This window comes from Phasianus colchicus, chromosome 2 (genome assembly GCF_987193195.1).
Source record: "Phasianus colchicus chromosome 2, bPhaCol1.hap1.1, whole genome shotgun sequence".
NCBI lineage: Eukaryota > Metazoa > Chordata > Aves > Galliformes > Phasianidae > Phasianus > Phasianus colchicus.
Window position 1 is genome coordinate 44,049,789 of NC_143437.1, and position 19,417 is coordinate 44,069,205.

The following is a 19,417-nucleotide window of genomic DNA, read 5'->3' on the forward strand; positions in this document are numbered from 1 at the left end:
GTTCGCTCTGGAGTTCGCTTCAGTTCAGGCTGCGCTGGCAGCAGCGGCAGCGGCGGCAGGAGGAGGGGAGGGGGCAGGGCCCGCGGGGGCGGGGACATGCCGGGGGCGGGACGTCGGGCGGGGCGGCCGTTACGCGGCGGCAGCAGCGCCGCTTGGCGGAGCCAACCGCTGCCCGCTGCCAGCTGCCCGCGCCCGGCGGGGCCGGGGGGGGCGGGGCCGTCCTCGGCCACGCCCTCTCGGAGCCCGCGCGCGGCGCGGCCCCGCCGGCTCGCCCCGCGGAAGCACGCGCGCACGGAACTCTTCCAAACAAAGTCGCGACGCTGCGCCCGCTCCGCCGGCGGCGAGGGGCGGAGCCGGGCCGTGTCACGTGCACCCCGAGGCGGGGAGAGCCCCAGCGCGACGCGCCTGCGCCCGGCGTTTACAACCGCGCTTCGCGACGCCGCCGTCTCGCGCCGCGAGAGGAGTAGACGGAGCTGCGGCGGGAGGTGTTCGGCCGCGCCGCGCGTGCGCCGCCGGGGGGTGGGGCGGGGGGGAGGGCGGTGCGCGCGGCGGCGCGGCGCGAGGAGCGGTTTGTAATCCTTAAAGCGGCCGCGGGGCTGGAACGGGGAGCGGCGCGGGCTGAGGTACGGGACGGCGCGGGGGAACTCGGCCTCGGGGACAGGGCGCGGAGAAGGGGCTGCAGCGAGCTACCCTCCTCTGCGGCTCCTCAGCCGGGCCGCCGTCCTCACGCCGTTGTGAGCCGTTTGATGTCCGCCTGCGGCGTCGGGGGCCGCAGAGGGACTCCGGCCGCGTCCGCCTCCAGCGGGGGCGGCTGGCGGGCGGGACGCTGCGGGACGCGGGGCTCTGCGCGCGCCGCTTCCCTGCGAGGCCGGCGTTGAGGCGATGTGCAGAAAGCGGTCGTAACGCGCAGTGAAAACCGCTCCACGTTTCGATGTAGCTGGCCGGAAACAGTCGGCTCTGCTAGGAGAGTAAAAGCGGAGGTACCGCTCGGAACTCCCAAAAATTCGTCTGTATTTCCATACGTGCTGCGCGGCGTTCGAAGATGATTAAAGCGCCGGGTTAAGTCAGGGTGAATAGCGCCTCCAGCACCAAAAGCACCGCCGCGATGCCTCCCTGGCTGGTGTGCGGCGGTACTGCGTGCTGCCGAGCTGCCATCCTGCTTGTCCCGAGACAAAGCGCTGGAAAAAAACGTACAGACAGTGCGGTTCCCTTCGTAGTAAGAATGTCCTCGGTGTCTGCCGTCCTTCCAGCGTCTGTTGGATCGTTCTCATTTAAACACGTAGAGCTCTTTATCTAGACGCAATAATTTGTATTTCAACTTCCGGGTTTGGTTTATGTGAAGTAAAATTTAATGGTTTATCTAAGATAAGACTTTTATTGCTTCTATCATTTTTTTTTTTTTATATCGTCCTTATTATCAAAGAGAGCAGCGACTTTGCAGACTACTGTTTTGTTTTGCTTTCTTTAAACGCGGGTTGCTGGTCCCTCTGTCGCATGCCCAGAGCACGCTACAGCATGGCTATGGATGATGGCACAGTGCTGCTTCTATTTAGTAACAAGATTGTATTTGCTCCATTCCTCTCTAGTTTTAAAAGCCTGATGAGCAAAACCAAACCTTACGTGCCAAACTGAACTGTCATCCACTTCTGCTTATTATGGATCAGCCTGAAGGGTGGGTGCGTTTTTGTAGCCGTTTATTTATCTGCTAGCTTTTAACCAACCAGTGGGTAAACTGCTCACTGAGTGCTCTGGTGTGATCGAGGCCATCAGTGTCAGACTGCAGGCTGCATCTTACAATTAGATGAACTTAGATAAAGTCAGAATGATTATTCTGGACTACCAATTCTCACAGTTAAAATAGCATAAGGAGACTTTTTTTTTCAGAAGATTCAGTACAGCTGTTCCCATGCTGCTTCATTATTGCTTCCTGTACGTAAAGTGCTTCCACTGCTTGGATATGAGCAGATGAAGCAAGCACACAATATAAGGTAAGAAATACCAACATGAGATATGCAATAACTATCTGTTGTCTTGCCTACTGAGAACAATACCTCTTATACTAAGCCATTTTCCATTTATTTACTGGTGAATAAGGTGTTGCACACCAGCAGTTACTGGAATCATTCATTCATTTCAATGCAAATTCAAGATCTGTTTTGCCATGCATTAATCTGAATTGTTTTCCTAATCTGAACAGTACAAAAATGGAGGCAGTGCTACATGCTGAGACTGCCTGTGTAATTAAGGATAAATGACTTAGGAAAAACCTCTAATCTTTTATTTTGTCATGAGTGCCTCAAGACTGAATTTAAATCATCGGAAAAAAACTGCCCTTGGTGTAGTTGAATGCTGTGACAAAATGTAGATAACGCACCATTAGTTTTAAATAAGTAAATTAGTACGACATCTTTCTTCATCAAGTATCCTGCAAAAACAGAAAATCTACATAAAAGCCTTTCTTCATACCTTGTGTTCTATCTTCCTCCACCTTCCTACGCTTCCAGGAAAGGGGGGATTAAGAATGTATGGGAGATAAAGGTTGAATTAGTTCTGCTTCAAGAGCTATGTGAAGGTATAGCTCCCAAGAAGACTGGCCTGCCTGCAACCTGATCTACAGAGGAATCAGAAATACTCCTGCTTTGGATTGAACTTCGGAGTTTTCCCAGGAGGGGAAGAAATACGGAGGGGGGCAAGGCTGGGTAAACAGGGCTTGTGGTTTGGTGGGGGCGGGCACGTTTTCTGTTGTTTTGGTTTGTTTGTTGGACACGAAACAGGTCCTATGGCTTGTTAAGGTTCTTCAGGTAATTCAGGTAACTACATAACTCATTAGTTTCTGTCTGAACACGAGCAGAAGTCCTTATCTTTAACTCCTGCATTTTATCTAGGTAGCCTTTCTATAGTCATATAAACTGTAGTATTCTCTGGCAGCTTATTTTTAAAGGTGAAGTTTTATTGCATTAATCTAATCTTGAAATAAGAAAAAATATGATAATGCCAGCAGCAGTCTCTGTCTAGGGCAGTAAAGGCCTTGCACTGATCATAAAAAGCAAATTCAATTACTGCTATAATGTTCATATCTGATAGCAGCTTGGGAAGTAGGAGTGCTGAAGGTTGATGACTACTGGGAAACATTCTTTTAGTTAAAGCGTCTCTGTTGACTTAGGCATATACAGTTGGATGTCATCAGCTTTCTGAAATGCTTTCTATAACAGGAAGGTAACAACGTGCTATATTACCCTTCTTCAGGAAAGGAAGCCGTTTTTTCCTTACCCATTACAGTCATCCAAGGAAAAATACTACTCCAGGACTGTTGTTGATTCATTCATGGTGTACAAGGCAGTAGCAGCTGTAACTATGATGCAGCAGATGTGGCCGCTACCAGATGGACATCTGAAATTCATTCATCTCTCCAAGGTGACTAAAATACGAACAGAGTAACATCTAGAGCCAGACTGAAAATACAAAGAACATCAACAATATTCAGATTCTGTGATGCCTGACAACTGTTGAAAAGCTATTTCCTTTGACATTAAGCCAAACTGACAGCTAACTTTTCAAACAGAAACTGTAGTAGCACGTATGTGAGTTTGTTCCAATGAACCACTTCAAGTTCTTTAAATGTTTATGCTAAAAACTTACCTATCTACTCTCTATGCCAGGTGTACCTATCTATGGAACTGCATGCTTCATTCCAGTTTGAATGTTTTCCTGACACAGCACACTTGAAAAGATGCTCTGACTTTGGTTTAAATCCCAGCACAATCTTCAGATGTTAAGCTCAGTAAGTTGAATCAGAACACATTTTGCATAATCTCTGCACCTAATTTGTGTTCACTCTCAGCACTGAGCATTTGCTGTAGAGGGGAAGATAGAGGTTTTAAGCACATCTTAATCATCATATCCTGATGGACTTTTCTTCAGAAAAGATGAAAGTTCTAGTACTGAGCAGAGATATCTCTACCTAGAGAGGGTGGTAGTTCTGCCAGGCTCCTGAAAAACCTCTGTAGTGAACTAGAACCTTCTAGAGAACTAGGGTTTGTAGTGGCTTCATTTCATGCTCTTCAGTGCAAGATGAAAATGATGTTTCTCATATGCTACTTTTAGTGTAGTGTTGCTAAGAAAGGCAGAAAACAGGAATAGGGAAAGAAAGAAATCTCAGAAAGCACAGAAAAAATATTACCACCAATTATGTAGAGAAGACAAAATTGAGATGTATTGAACATAAAATTTACCTACTTTGTTTCGTGTTCTTAACAGCACTTAGACTTAAAAGCCACAGAGAAAAATACAATTTTCACAGAAAATATTTGAATTGCACACATTTAAAGAGTATTTTTTACCTCCAACCTCTTAAACTTCCCTCTGTCTTCTAACTTGCAAACACATCCATTGTTTTTTTGCATTTTGCTATTTGGGTAATCATTATTCTTACTTGTTCATTAAAAGAAAAGGAATCTCTTGAAATACAGCACGCATACTTCTAATGTTTCCAGTCCCATCTGCACTACTATAAGTTTAGTCACAGTGCAGGTATTCTGTTTTCCATCTGTAAAGTCACAGAGGTACTACAGTAGCTATACAACTGCAGGTTTCAGTAGGAGAGAATTTCAAATGGCTTCTGGTTTGGCTCTTCTGGAGAACTCGTATAGGAAAACAACGAGTAGCCTGCCTGTGCCATGGATTACACGAGTGAGAGCAGTGGTAATTATGTGCTGCCTAACTCTGTGGAGGCTCTGAGAAGACCATTGCTGAACATGTCTGCCCAGTTAACACATGCTCAAGTTAAGACTACAATAGTAAGATATATAGAAATTCAGAGTATTAAGATGTCTTAGCCATTATTTGTTTCATACATGCCAGTTTTATTTTTTAATTTATGTTAGCTATGTACTTTAAACCTACCCAGAATACTGTTCTGCATTTAATTAAGTGAAGTCAGCTGCTTAAAAATAGTGCCACCAGCAGTTTTTTTTTATTCACTATGTATAACTAAAAATACAATGTTCAAATACATCTCCATTTAAGATACATAATAAAAAAGTATTTTTATTTTTCACAGTGGAGTATTTTCACACTTTCTATAGAATTAAAAAGTAAATTAGCATATTTATTTTGGCAACAACAGTAGCAAAGAGCTGTCAATTCTGTCAACAAGAAACCGAATAAGTCTTCTGCTTTTGAGGTGTCCCATGTTTTGGTAAAACGCCATACTGTGTTGGTTATTGTTGAATATAAATGAAATGCTTTCAGCTTTAACTTTGTAAATAGATTTAAATTAACCATTCATCTGAATTACTACTAAAAGCAAGTAGAGCTTAAAATGCAACCGGTACATTAATTTATTTTTTCCTTTTAATGTCTGAAATGTGAACATGTATGTATATTGACTTATACTGAAGCATTGCTGGTGTTGCTTATGCTTCTTAACATTCAGTACACAAAAAGTAGCAGTCAGTACTTACCCAAGGAGCTTATATTTAACTGGACAGAAAACATCTATATGAATTACAATGATATACTGCACTTTAAACTGGCTGGTAATGAACAAGAATCATTTGTATTGGCTGAACTTTCTAATAAAATATAATCAAACTAATTGGACAGATCCAGAATTTTTTTTCCACTCAATCTTTCATATATCCCAAATCTTTCCTATTTATTAAATCTTTATTATATGCAAGTCCTTTATTCTTTATCTAACAGTGGCAAATTAAGAGACATACCTGAAGTGAAGAAAGAGAGCAGGCAATATGAATCTTAGATGCTTCAACAGCATTCCTTCAAAGTAAAGGATAGAGTGCAGTGCTACAGCATCATTGATTTCCCATGCAAGGCAGTTATCCTTCCATACTACAGTGCTACAGTATGGCCAGAAGCTTGCAGTCTGCTTTATCTATACATAGCTACTATTGCATTTTAAAAAGAAAAAAGAAAAAAAACCACAGCAGAAATGGTTTTCAATCTCATATTTTTTGTGTTTTTTTTTTTTCTTCTTCCCACTATAGAAAGTTTAAACTGGCTTTTGTGTGCAGATGGTTTACTCTCTCCCATTTGTTGCTTCTACACACTATTGAGCATAGGAGGTCTTTCCTGGAATATACCAGCTAGTAGTAGTTACAGTATGCCCAATAGTCCAGTTCAGTGTTTTGTACTCTTCAGAAGTTGTGAAACATTTTGTAAGGAAGTGCTTCAAGTTACTAGGATGAAAGCCAAGTATAACAGTGCCACTGTACCTTGTATGGATTTAAGATTTCCTCACAGATACAGGAAGCATCCCAAGGCTTGTGCCACCACAGTTGGAAATTGTAGACTAGTGTATTGTAAGTCCCAGTTTGACTGTCACTGGAGCTGATTTTGAGGTACGTTGCTTCATCAAGATCATATGATCTTGTTTAGCTAATACTGTATCTCATTATTAATACTGAGTTACAGTATATTTTTTCATTAGAAGAACATGAACACAATAAAGGTTAGAATTCACTTGACTCGTGTTTTCCTGCTTGGTGCCCAGTCAGATCTCCAGAAGGTCAATTTTCTTTCATCCTGCATCACATCAGCCTGCTCTGTCTGGAGCTTCTTACATCTTGAGGACATCCAAAACAGCTGCTGCGAGCTCTTTTATAGGCATCTGAATCTCACTGTAAGGATGCAGAAACATTTTTTTTTTTATTAGTCATTTTTGCTCTCAGAATAAATCCTGAACATGAGAAGTTTCCACATGCATACATTACAACTTTTCTTGTAACTTAGAAATGTCAAAGCCCTTTCTCAAATAGGCAGTTTTATATTATGGAATTTGTTTATAGTTTGTAAATAAAGATGATCACTAGGTGTTAACATTATCTTTTATGATACTGTATTAAAATACGTACCTGGAAGTTTCACAGATTTTTCGTTTTTGAGTGTTTCTTTCATACTTTGATTATGTAAAGGTTGTTATAATGATTACAGGTTTTTGTTTTTACTGAACATGTGATAGTTCTCTCTCTCAGGTTTTTAGCCCTCACTTTGACATCCTGATATTACTGAAGAACCGTTTCCCCAGGAGCTTGAGGGGTGGAGAAATGCATAAGTATCCCACAGAGCGTAATCCACTATCCAGTTTACATAACACATAACAAAATGGTATTGCTAACAAACATTTAGTATGGTGTGACAATACACTTAAAAAACCAGTTGTGGCAGCAACTGTAAAGAAAATGAGGAAAGACAGGAAAAATTCCCTTGAATTTGTATGATTTTGTTTTGATTAAAGAAAGTCAGCATGAAACCATGTATCAGGTATGCCAAAATAGGCAGCTTTCTTTCTACCCACTGTAGAATAGTGTGTACAGTCTGTGTTACTTAGGAAGCTTGCAAACCACATCTGTTAAAGGTGAAGAGGTTGCACTACTGGACTTAAAGCATTTCTCCAGATATTTTCTAATTACTTTTCAAAAGCCATGGTCAAAGTTCATACCAGAAGATGTTTTTCCTTTAGCAAGTCAGTTCAAACGTATACATCTCTACATTGGTTTACCTCCCATGTAGACTATAGTCATCCATTGGATTTTCATTAGAGGTAAAATTGATCTTTTTTCCCCTTTCGAAGTTTGTACACACCTGTCTTCCAGGTTAGAGGTGAACTCAGTTTTATCCCTCTGGCTACAGATAGATCTCGGTGCCTTATTAGATGCCTATCCGAGTAGGTGGAGCTCTGTGTCAGACTGACAACAGGTGATTAGTAAGGCAGTTGTGGCAGTGTTCGCTCAGGCTCATGCCTGAGATGTTATGTTAATGCGTTCTCTATGTTGCTCCAGCAATAGGGCTCTCAGGAGGTCTGTTAAACACCATTAAAAAAAAAAAAAAGCAGCTTAATTTAATTAAGAGATGGAATTATAAAGATTAATTTGATAACTAATTATCACAAGTACAAAATAGTAGATTAGTAATATAGTAAGATAAGTGAACATTACCAATAAGTTATGATTTAAATGACCAATTTTGCACATAGTATTGATGTAATTCTTGTATTTTATCTTCAGATAATAAATGTGGAAACTGAAGAAAGACTTATTTTATACTTTAAATAGCAAAAAAAAAAAAAAAAAAAAAAAAAAAAAAACCTGCTGCCATTTAGCTTTTTATGATCAAGAATTTTGTTTTGTGTGAAATCATTATTCATGTCTTTAGTGGTCCTTGTATTGTTTTGGCTGAAAAAGACATCTAAGCACAACGGTTGCAAATTGTCAGAGATTGTATGTAGTGATATAATCCTTCAAAATCAATTTGATCTCAGTTCATGAAGAAATTAAATCAAAATAAAAAACACCTAAAATAATTGCAGAATTCCCTATACAGAGTTGGACTAGATGATCTCAAGAGGTGCCTTCCACCTTAACAGGTGATTCTGTACAAAATGTTACAAAAATAAAGTAGGAAGTTTTATTGGCATTCTCTTATTTTATTTATGTTTATAATTTCTTTTCTTTTTTTTTTTTTTTGTCCCAATGTTATATGCTGATGGAATTTTATGGAATTAAATATACACAGCATTAAGTCCAAATTTTATAAGAGTGTGACTGTATATGCAAATAGATACAGCATGCTTTAAGCTAGAATGTGACCTTTTTGTTTCTCATCGTCTCGTTGCCTAGAATGGCTTTTCGTACAACCTACCTGTTACTTTACCAAGAAGAGGAGGTTCTCGTGTCAGTGTGAATGACAAACAAGTAGAGATGCATTTGGAGAAATCTGTCTAGGTTCTTCTGAAACATGAAGTATTTTGCTCTCCTCTGGAAAAATTACATGACAGAACAAAATTAAGAAGAAAGCACACACATCCTTTGCAACGTTGCCTTAGCCAAGCTAGTCTGTTGGGTCATGCGCGGAAAAACAGCCAAGCCCTAGGACTGAGATTGTATTGACAAGAACAAGATGAATAGCCCCCTGGAGACTACAGGGTTTGTATGCTCGTTTCCACCATCTTTTCATCCTTTTGTACCCTCTTTCACTTCATATGCAGATTAACTCAAACCAAGTCCTCACAGTCCTCACTAAATACTCTTTTTCACTTTAGTTTTGGAAGGTAGGCAAGGATCTAAATATTTATGAGCTTTTTTTCCTCTGGTTTATGATACACTCTTGTTGAATGTTGAGGAATTACGTTAATGAATGCATGCCTGCACACACAGACACAGAAACCAGGCAAAAGGAGGAAACACACAAAGCGTTGTCAACTGTAATGTCAGCACTTACTAAACAGTTCCCATGAAAAAAAAAAAAATAATAAAGGCAAAGATTTAAAATCTGTTGCCAGGAGAAAAATAAATCGTACAGCTGAGCACAAAAGAAAAGAACAAAGTTGCATCTTTGCTTTCCTCAGCTGCAAATGTAACTCATTTCAACTGAGAATAAATTTGAAATGGAACATGTTAATTGAAAAATGAAAGCTTGTTGAAAAAGTCTTAACTGGATTTGTGTCTCCAGTAATGAAAAGGCAAGGTTTCAGTACTGTACAGTTTTCTTCAACATCAGCATGTTTTTTGTTTGTTTTTAAACATGATATAGGTAAGCAAGTAGGGTTTCAAGTCAAATGATTAAATGAAACTTCCTGCTTTTGTTTTGGCGAATAGGATTATTTATGAGCTTCAGATATTGCGAGATTGAGGAGTTTTCTGGAAACTGTAGACTTTTTTAAATTAAATACCTAGAGTATCCTGAGATTATAGCAAGATATTAGAATATGAATTTATTTTCAGTATAGAGAGCTCAAAATCGTGAGTGGAAGAATTATTCTTAGATGGAAAAAAAAAACACAGTGCATTAAAACACTAGAACTGAAATATGAATGTAATTGTCTTAATACCACATTGTCAAGATGAGTCATCTTTTCAATCCTTAATCATCTCTACTTTGTGCTCCCTTTTTTCCCCTTTGGATGCACACTCAGCTCTGGTAAACCAGGCCCTGCTTACAGAAGCGGGACAGGAATTCTGTAGTTTTCTTTCATAATTTTGAACTAGAACATGAGATCTTAAAGCCTACTTTCGTGCTATCATTTAAAAACTTACTGAAGGAACTGCAGAATGTTAACTCTCAGCTCTTAAAGTGCAATAGTATTTCACTGTCTAGGTTGTGTTCTTTGTATTCATACAGAGGTTGCTTCAAAAGTAATGCCTCCTATTTACTTCCACGGAAAATACAACAGATGCAAAGAGCACAATAACATTGACAGAGCAAAGTCTCACCTTCAAAATGCTAATTTTCAAAGTAGTCTGAACCATTCACTGGGGATTTTCAAGCCACACTTCCAAAAATCTGCATGGCTGTCCAGAATGTGACTTGTCTCTCACTTCGCTATTGACACTGCTGAAACAACATCTCTTGGGGCTGAAACACCTCACTGTGCTCACACCCACCGTTTGGACTCTGTAAACATTCAGCAAGCATTAATGAGTGTCAGTGGGTGCCATTTTTTCTACATGGAGGAATTCAGTTCTATGCTATTGCTTCATAGGCATTTCCACTACAAACACCGTTTTTGTCAGATTGCCTTCCTGCTGCCATCTGTCACACAGTAACAAAACATAACAACGTTGCTAGGAAGGTTCAACCTCTACTGCTGTAACACCAGCATAATAAACTGGGAGGCATTACTTTCGGAGGAGCTATGTCTGGATTTCATAAAACATTGCCTTAATAAATATATTCATGTTTTTGCTGTACTTCATATCGGAGTTGTTCAGTTTTGCATGTAATTAAATCCAATAAAGTTATCCATGTCTCATTTATTCTGAAGTTGCTGTTAAATGTGAGCTTCAAACACTGACTTTACTATTTTTGGCAGCTTTGTCTGTGATACCCAACAGGTGACTGAAACAATTTTTCACTGGAAAATGAAAATTTAGAAAGAATTTCAGCCCAAGCTAGACATTATACAGCTATTTCCATCAGTCAAACCTCAGTCTGGCAGAGTGACACTGAAGACAAGCCTCTCCCTCAGAAGTTTATTTAGAAAGAGGCTGATGTGAGGAACCAGAAAATCTTGCCTAGACAACAGGACTTCAGGCCTACGTGTTAGCTAGTTCACATTCTACCTGTCTTCTTCCTCTAAAACTCATTTGCATCCACAGTTTTATAACCTATTAGAGTAACCTCTGCTTCCAGAAGATGAAAACGTGCAAAAGCAATTATGCAAGTAAACCATGGGTTCTTAAAGGCAAGGTCTTCTTTCCTCTTAAGTTTTCCTTCAAGAGTAAACCAGGATGGACTGCATTCCTCACTTCTCTGAATCAGAGGTTCCGACAACAGATTCAGATCTCTGGTCTCAATGCAAAATCCTAATTTTTAGGAAAAAAAAAAGTAGTGGAGTTGATTGCTCCCAGGTACCAAATCAGGATTACGAGACTGGTTACAATTTATATCAGTAAAAACCTTCCCTTAATTGTTTGCTATCTAAAGAACTTGCTTCAAGCTCCTATGTGTTTTCTACTTTATTATATAATATATATATATAATTTTATACACACACACACAAAATTTCAGGTAAGTTCACTAAATATTTATCAATTGTGGCAAACACTAAAAATGAGTTATGTCCCATTTCCCTAAGGCTGCCTCCAGTATTGATGCATATTACCAGCAGGCAGTGGGGCGCAGTTATGTTTCCAAGGAAGTTTTCTTGGATCTGCTTGATTTTTACACCAGGACTTTTTCCAATATATTCCTGCATAAATTTACCTTTTTTTATTCCCCCCCCCCAAATATTTCTTACAGCTGAATCATAATACTCAACGTGCAAACAGCAATTTGACCTAAACTGTGAGAAGTCTAGCTGTTTCTGTATTAAACTAGTAGAATTATCGCATAGATCATCCGTGAATGGCACTGAACTGAAAGGTTTTTGTTGATGGGATGTTTGTGGTTTTTGTTTGAGTTTTAGATACATCCTTACGGTATTCCTCCATGGTGTCTAAACAAAGGGTGTAGCGTATAAAATTTAAGTTGTCAGAATTTTTTCTATACTCAAACGAGTAAATTTCTGATGGATGGACCCAGAGCTCCTAACAGATGTACTTCCCAAAGAGCTGAATCCACAACTAGCCAAGCACTTAGAGGTTAAGCATAAGATGTACTAATACAAGTTTCTCTGAAGGCATTCTCTCATTTAAAAAAAAAAAAAAAAAAAAAAGGCAGGTTTGTTCATCATCTGATAATATCATCATAGCAGGTCTACAAGTTTTCTCAAGTTAAAATAGGTGATGTGGGTTCCCCTTTCCCTATTGTCAAGTGGTATATAATGTTCAGATTTGTAGTTCACACTCACAGGCATAGTACTGACCTCCTGCAAATCTGGTTTTCAGAAGTGATCTTCAAACATTTAGAAATTAATCTATGAAGGAACCTCAGCCCACCTCTAGCCATTAAGAAACATTAGCTTTTGTACAGAGCTCCTCTAACAAGTGAATGTTGTAATATCGAAACTGCACGATGCTGGTGAAGTGAAACAGATTGTTCCTCCCTCTTACACAAATCAACTCCAGATTTCTTCACATGCTCTCAAGAGCTCTTGAGAGCAGTTGTTCTTCTAGGCAAGCAGCTTTCAATAACAACAGTGCCCACTTAGCAAAATTAAAGTAAATTTGGAAGAGTTTTCTCTCCAAGGAGTGTTTTTCTTACCCTGGTTTCTCCTGTTTCTCCACATGAAGGGGGCAGGGGCAGAAGAACAGACTTCTGTTTGATAACTGTTTTCTTACCTGTTATTTTTGCCAGCAGAATCTGCAAGCTTTATGAGTAGAAAATGGTATTGGAAAGACAAAAGAAATTGCTGGTAAAACACGGAAGGTTACGCAAGGAAAAATGCAGAACAAACTAATTATGGGATCTGTACCATTTCTTCAGGACTATACATTCCTTACTTCAAAACAATCATTTACCAGCATTCCATTTCTACCACTTTTAAACAATTACCATTAATAATTTTCTCATTAGGGATACTCTACGGTAACTTGTGAGAAATCTTGTTTTAAGAACTACTAAATATCAGGAATTAAATACGACAAAAACTTACATAAACCTCAAGCATCATTCCTTCCTAAAGATCATTCAATGTTCCTAAACCATGTGAACTGAATTTGTTTGCATAAATGTATTTCCACCAAATGTCAGTGCTTATAATGCTCATGTACTAATTACATGATCTAATTTGGGATCTTTTCAGAAAGGATTTCTGAATCAGTTCTTTTGCTTCCTTTAATTTGTCTTCTCAGGCTTTCACAAGAAACTAGAACCATCCTCAAAGGTGAAAAGTAAAGAAGCATCTTAATTGTGCTGCTTATTTGAAGGATTTTTTTTTTTTTCATTTGTTTTTAAACACTGTCATTTTATCAGGGTGATTTTAATAATAATGTCTTATGAGGTAATGGAGTGAGACAAACGGTATCTATATTCCATGTCAGCTTTTAGCATGGACTTTCTGGCTGCATCTATTCTAATAAATGAAGCAAACAGAAGCAGGATCCAAGCACAGGGCCATTTTCCTACTGGAGCTTTCATCCAGTACAGTGGTGGGCACTACCAAGCGATGCCTGGCAAGCCTTCAGCTGAGTGCTAGTTGGTATTGAGGGAAAAGCTTTCAACTGCTGGAGCAACCTGGGGACACACACACCTGGACACATCCCCTGTGCTGCTGAATTTCTTAGCATGGACATGCGAGTCTGAACAAACTTGGGATTATTCTATCCCTGGATACCCCATTAGTGGGGAATAACTATTCTTTCCTTTCTTGTTATCTGCTACATCTACTTGAATCATATATATATATTTTTTTTTTTTTACCAGAAACAGTATCATCTATTTGTTATTTGGATACTACTAAGTATCAGAACTTCAATTTGAGGTTACTACACAGTTTAATGAGAAAAGTAACAAAACACTAAAATTTTAAAAATCCAGATAAAAGAAATAAACTTTAGCTCCCACACAAGTAGTGATAATTGGCTTTGAACTATAAGAGAGGAAATTTAGGCTAGATATTAGAAAAAAAAATCTTTACTGAGAGGGTTGTGAGGCACTGGAACACATTGCTCGGAGAATCTGTGTATGTCCCATCTCTAGAGATGTTCAAAGTCAGACTGGATGGGGCCCTGAGCAGCCTAACCTGGTGGGTGGCAGCCCTTCCCACAGCAGGGGATTGAAACTGGGTGGGCTTTGAGTTCCCTTCCAACCCAAGGCATTCTGTGATTTATGGTACTAGTGTGAATATATGAGTATATACTAGAAGACTAAAATATGCTGTACAAAAGAGCCCTACGTTACCGTGTTCCTCTGCCAGTAAAGCTCAGATAATCTATTACACAGCTATTTCACAGAAACAATTAATTCGATAAACTTGCTTGACTGTTCTCAAAAAAGCTGGACATACTTTCATATAGGTATATATGACACTCAAAACTGACTGTTTTACAATGAAAAATTGTAGTAGCTAGTATCTGTTGCTCTCAAGTTATCTTTTAAGATCAGGTTGCATAATATATTATTTAAATTATTGCATGGAAAAATCTATGAAGGATGAAGTTAACTGCTAAGCTGAGGGACAGCACAAGGAAAGCAGAATGTAAATACGGGACAAGTGCTTTAATAACTGCATACTTGAAACCGAATTTCCTTCCAACAGTGGTAACCGTAAATGAAGCAAGAAAGTCAGTAACAAAAATGGTGAAGGACAATAACTGCACAAGCAGGGAGCCTGCACAACATCACCACCAGACACAGTTGTAAGTTAGAAACTTTAAATCAGCAATTCAGAAACCTGTGAATCTTTTTCCTTTCTAGTAATTATAGTCCTAAGTAAGATTGGTTGAGAGACTCAAATGTCAAAAGCGCCTATCTGATCATACTTGAGAACTAGAGTCCACAAATACTTCTGACTTCATCCGGGTTCCCCCCAGAGCCTTCATTCTAAATGTCTGTATAGTACCAGCTGCCAACATTTTTGGGAATAAATGTATTGAATACAAACTACAATTTGTGTTAGGATTCCTTCAGGTGATGATAAATTATGCAACTTTGCAAACTAAAAGTGCATTTCTTCCTTTAGCCCGAGGAAAATAAATTTTAAAAAAGAGGAAAGCAGTTATTAAAGCCCTTCAAACCTGATTAAAGTCAAATTGCAAGAAGCATTTACTTTAATATAAAATATGTGCAGTAACACAACCTTAATTAGACACACATCTCTCAAGATATCAATAGATGTTTCCTTTTTGATAAGTCTGATTTCATAGACTGTAATAACAGGAGTGTTTCTGAAGCATAATTTAGGGAAGTAGGAGAAATAAACATGCTCAAATATTTAAGGCTCAACACCAATTAGCAGACCATTCTTTTCAAAGAAATAGCTGAATTTCAAGTTTGTTAGCTTCAGCCAAACAGGATAAAGGCTTCATTTTTAGAATAATTAGCTTCACAGCTCAAGACAGAGCTTCTGGATGTTGGTATCTTGGTTCACAGAAGGTTGCACAAGCAACAAAACATGTTAGATGCTTTCTAGCTCAGCAGGGAATTAGAAAATAAATTTGAAGATAGGCCTCAACATCTGAAGGTTTATTTGTTCTGCTTCAGCATGAAGCTGAAACTAGGAGGTCAAAAATGGGATCCCCTATATTTCATGGCTATCTGGTAACAGTACAGTGCTCAGCTTAGCCACCTTGGCTGGGTTACCACCTTATGTACTCTTGAAGCAAACTATGCACGCGTTCTTAGAAATCCCAAGTAAGGCTTCTGCACTCATTCTCTGAAGTACTTGCACTCCCTTTTTGACCCTTCACACCATAAAAACCTTCTAAATTTACTTAGAATCACCAAAAAATGAAGTTCTAGCGCCTCTTCACTGAGGGGTTTCTGTTCTAATTTTGACACGGAGCATTTGTATGTTGAACCAGGTCTTCCTGGTTATATTTCAGCTGTGAAAATGAAAGTTAAAAACAAACAAAAAGCTGCTAGACAAAAGGAGGATCCAACATGTCCCTCAGTAAAGGAAGGAGTAGCAGGGAGGAGTAGCAGAGCCAGCAATGAAATGAAATATAGTAGTGACCTAATCCCTAAAGCTCACATTAACTAGTCTGCGAACAAGGCCCAGGCAGTAGAACAGATCTCTTCACTCTGAGATCTCAGTCTTGCCAGCCAGGAACAGAACGAATAGTCCTACAGTCACACGACCTGTGCAAACACTCACCTGAATCTGTACCATCACTGTTCGATCTTCTCCAAATGTTTTCCTGAGTATTGTTGGGCACTGATTTACTCTGTGTAAAAGTGAAAAGCCTCAGTTATTCTGCTGACACAGAATGTCAAGGAAACTTATATTTGCCCAATTTTTTGTAACCCATAAGCAAAATTAAGTGTGAAGTCAGCAATGAGTCTAAACTGCAATTAGTTCGTAAAACCAGTTATTTTCTAAACTAAAAAGATGCCTTTATGAACCTATAGAGGGAAGATTCAAGCTGTCAGTAGATGTTTTGATTCACAGATGTGAGGATTTCACCCCTCATTTTCCAGAATAATGAAGAAAATTACAATATATCTTAAAAAGATTATTTTTTCTAAACTTCTTTATAACTCCAATAACAGTATCTGACAGGCTTCAAAACTGCCCCAGGTAAACTCTGGCAGACAGGCGTTTCACCTGTAGTATTTTCTCTGTTGCATCACATGTTTAAATATGGTGAAATAAGAATCCACAATGAACAGTAGTGGGAAACAGAACATAAAACACAACAAAACTTAACAATATTATGAGCTGCAAATTAACAGAATTTTGAATTTGGCATTTTGTACTTCTTCTTGACATGACCAGCTGTTTAAAAGCATTAAATTATAAGTACAGAAACACATTACCCAGTGCACATACATGCAGATACATGCACATTTCATATACGTATTACTTATATGAAAGATAGGAATCGAGGCGTCTGCAAGTTGTTGTTTTACTGACTACACCACACAAACTGCTGTGTCACAAAACCACAGCTACATCACAACCCATGGCCCTCCCATGCTATTCCTGCACACTCAGTGGAGGACAGATGTCACATTATGTCCTACTCTGAAACCTCTGAACTCAGATTTGGTGTTAGAATGCACACATTTCCCTTCAGTCCATCAGGACACAGAGGACATCAGTTTATACAAAGGCCTTTGGTGAGGGAGGGAGGTGAAGAAAAGAGCTGTGACTTCAGCGATGCTCAAAGTTGGTCTCTCCTTCAAAAATATTGAAGGGAAGAAAATCCATTGCTGATCAATAGATTTCTCAAAGCCAAATGAAAAATACCATGACGGGAGGACATTCCCCAGGATTAGCATGTAGAGAAGCTCCTTTTCACCCCCCGCCCCAGACTGGCCAGCTCTTCCAAAATTTAAAAGATGCTGAGTTTTACCATCTTTCAGGGAAAGTCTCAACAGATAGGAAGTAGGCCTTTTTTCTTGCTGCCAGCACAAACGTCTATTCATCAGAAACCACAAAGCATCAAAGAGGAACGAGAGCAAATCTCAAGGAGCAGATAAAGAGAGCAGCAAGCTGCTCCATGGCAATACCAGAGCACCTACAGAGAAATCACTCTGAGGGGGCAAACATTCATCCATGCACACTGGGGCAGAAGCTCAAGGGAGGAGAACAGAATACAGCTTTAAGGTCACCTCATTCCTAACAGCAGCAAAAATGTAGCATGGGAGTAGAGAAATGTGAAGAACTCAACCAATCAACACAGCAAACTCAAGGAAAATGCAGAGGGTGTTGGCAAAGGACAGTGGGTGTGAATGGGACAGAGTGGCTGCAGCAAGAGGCGATAAACAATGCCAGGGGCCTGACAGCTTGTGCTGCAGAAAAGAAAGTTTGTAACTTCAGATCTCTTAAGAATGCATTCATTCACTGGAACAGTTCAAAGCTCAGCATGTCCAGAGCTTCCTGGAACCATTTGTCCCTGAAAAGTTAACCCTCTTTATATTTTAATGTTGCTTTTCTTGATGTTAGACCACACACCAATCCATGCCACAGATCTTCCTGCTTTGCCCCATCACACTGGCTGTACTAAACCATAGCTTCCCAACTGAGCGTTTCACTTGTATTGCCATTTACTAGCAAGTTCTTAACCCTATGAGATTGAATACTGCACACTGCTCAGGATATAGCATTAATAGTGGCAGTAGCCCTCTATCTTTTACTCTTTTGTATGTTACACTGAACAAACAGCCTACTAAAGCTCACATTCTTTGCTGTCTCACCTATGAGAGACATTCTTCTCTTCCTCTCCCCCCCTTCCTAATGCTTCTGCTCCCTCTCCTGACCCACAGCACACACGTCAAGCTTCAAGCTCCCATTTTTCTCTCTCTTGATGCTCTACTTATCCCTGACATTCACACAACCATACTTACCTCCAGATAATGTACACCCCCCTCCCCCACTTTCCCAAGATTTATTTTGCTTCCTCCCCTCCACAGCTCAACCCTCCACCTGCTCCTTAGCCTCCAGGTGATCCCTTTAAAGGCTTTCAGACTGCTACCTCATCTTCATTCCTTTCACCTGCTACTCAGATGCACACATGTAATTCAGACAATCAAATCTACTCAGTCTGCTCTGTCTCCTTTAATTTACCCCATAGCTCGTGGCTTTCTAAGCTTCCTGCATAGTTTCTCTCCTCTCTAATTATCTAGGCTTCTCCCACTGGGCCGCTCCCCCTTAGCTGTGCCAGCCTCTCTTTTCCAATGTCTCCCTGTCCTGCAGCAATATCCACCTTTTCTCATGGCTGATGCCAAACAAGATGAAGTTTTTATTTTGACTTGAGCAACATTAGAGTATTTCCATTGCCACTGCAGCTCTCCATTTTGCTGTGTTGTGCTGACACACAAACGCAGAGGTTTCAATTAGTACATAAACTTGCCAGGGCAAGCATCATTCTTGCCTGAACTGTAAAGGACCTTTTAAGCAGTTAACGATAAATGCAGAGATTTTGACACCATCTTATTTCCAGAGGCCTTATTCTGTGGAAAGTAGAGCTCAGTGATTCCTCTCCTCCTCTGTCTCTTCTTTCCCATTCCTCAGAACAGCTCAGATCTCATGGCAAAAGCATGATTTCACCAGGGTTGTTCTGTAACACAAAAAAATTGCATCGGGCCTCATGAAATGCAAAGGTTTTTAGGGAGCACCACAGACCAGAAGAACAAATGTAAGATATATCTATCATGTTGTACAATGTTACCTAACACTCAGTGTCTCATTCCACTGTTCAATAAAGTTCTTTCTCCACTGAGTATGGAGAGAAGCTTTTCATTTCAGTGCAACATCTGCAGAGGTGTAGTTCGTATAATGGAGGTATAATTTAAGGAACTTTGTATGTATGTATATATATGTATATATATATACTATATTCTCTGGGGGGGAATA

The 19,417-nt window shown here is 39.8% G+C and overlaps 2 long non-coding RNA genes across 4 annotated transcripts; one reads left to right on the forward strand and one right to left on the reverse strand.

Moving 5' to 3' along the window:
* The first annotated feature begins 242 nt into the window (after nucleotides 1-242).
* LOC149918993 (uncharacterized) lies at nucleotides 243-4,726 on the forward strand. Of its 2 annotated transcripts, XR_016464293.1 has the most exons (4): nucleotides 243-1,672; nucleotides 1,885-1,988; nucleotides 3,247-3,414; nucleotides 3,660-4,726. It is a non-coding gene; the product is annotated as an uncharacterized LOC149918993 (long non-coding RNA). The 2 variants fall into 2 exon arrangements; XR_016464292.1 differs by lacking the exon at nucleotides 3,660-4,726 and having other exon boundaries at nucleotides 244-1,672; nucleotides 3,247-3,653.
* A 1,099-nt stretch (nucleotides 4,727-5,825) lies between these two features.
* On the reverse strand, nucleotides 5,826-19,332 carry LOC116242123 (uncharacterized). 2 transcript variants are annotated; one of them, XR_004169670.2, is made up of 6 exons: nucleotides 18,409-19,332; nucleotides 16,214-16,283; nucleotides 10,230-10,410; nucleotides 8,659-8,774; nucleotides 7,603-7,819; nucleotides 5,826-6,638 (listed from the first exon to the last, which is right to left on the reverse strand). It is a non-coding gene; the product is annotated as an uncharacterized LOC116242123 (long non-coding RNA). The 2 variants fall into 2 exon arrangements; XR_004169669.2 differs by lacking the exon at nucleotides 10,230-10,410.
* Between the last annotated feature and the right edge of the window lie 85 nt (nucleotides 19,333-19,417).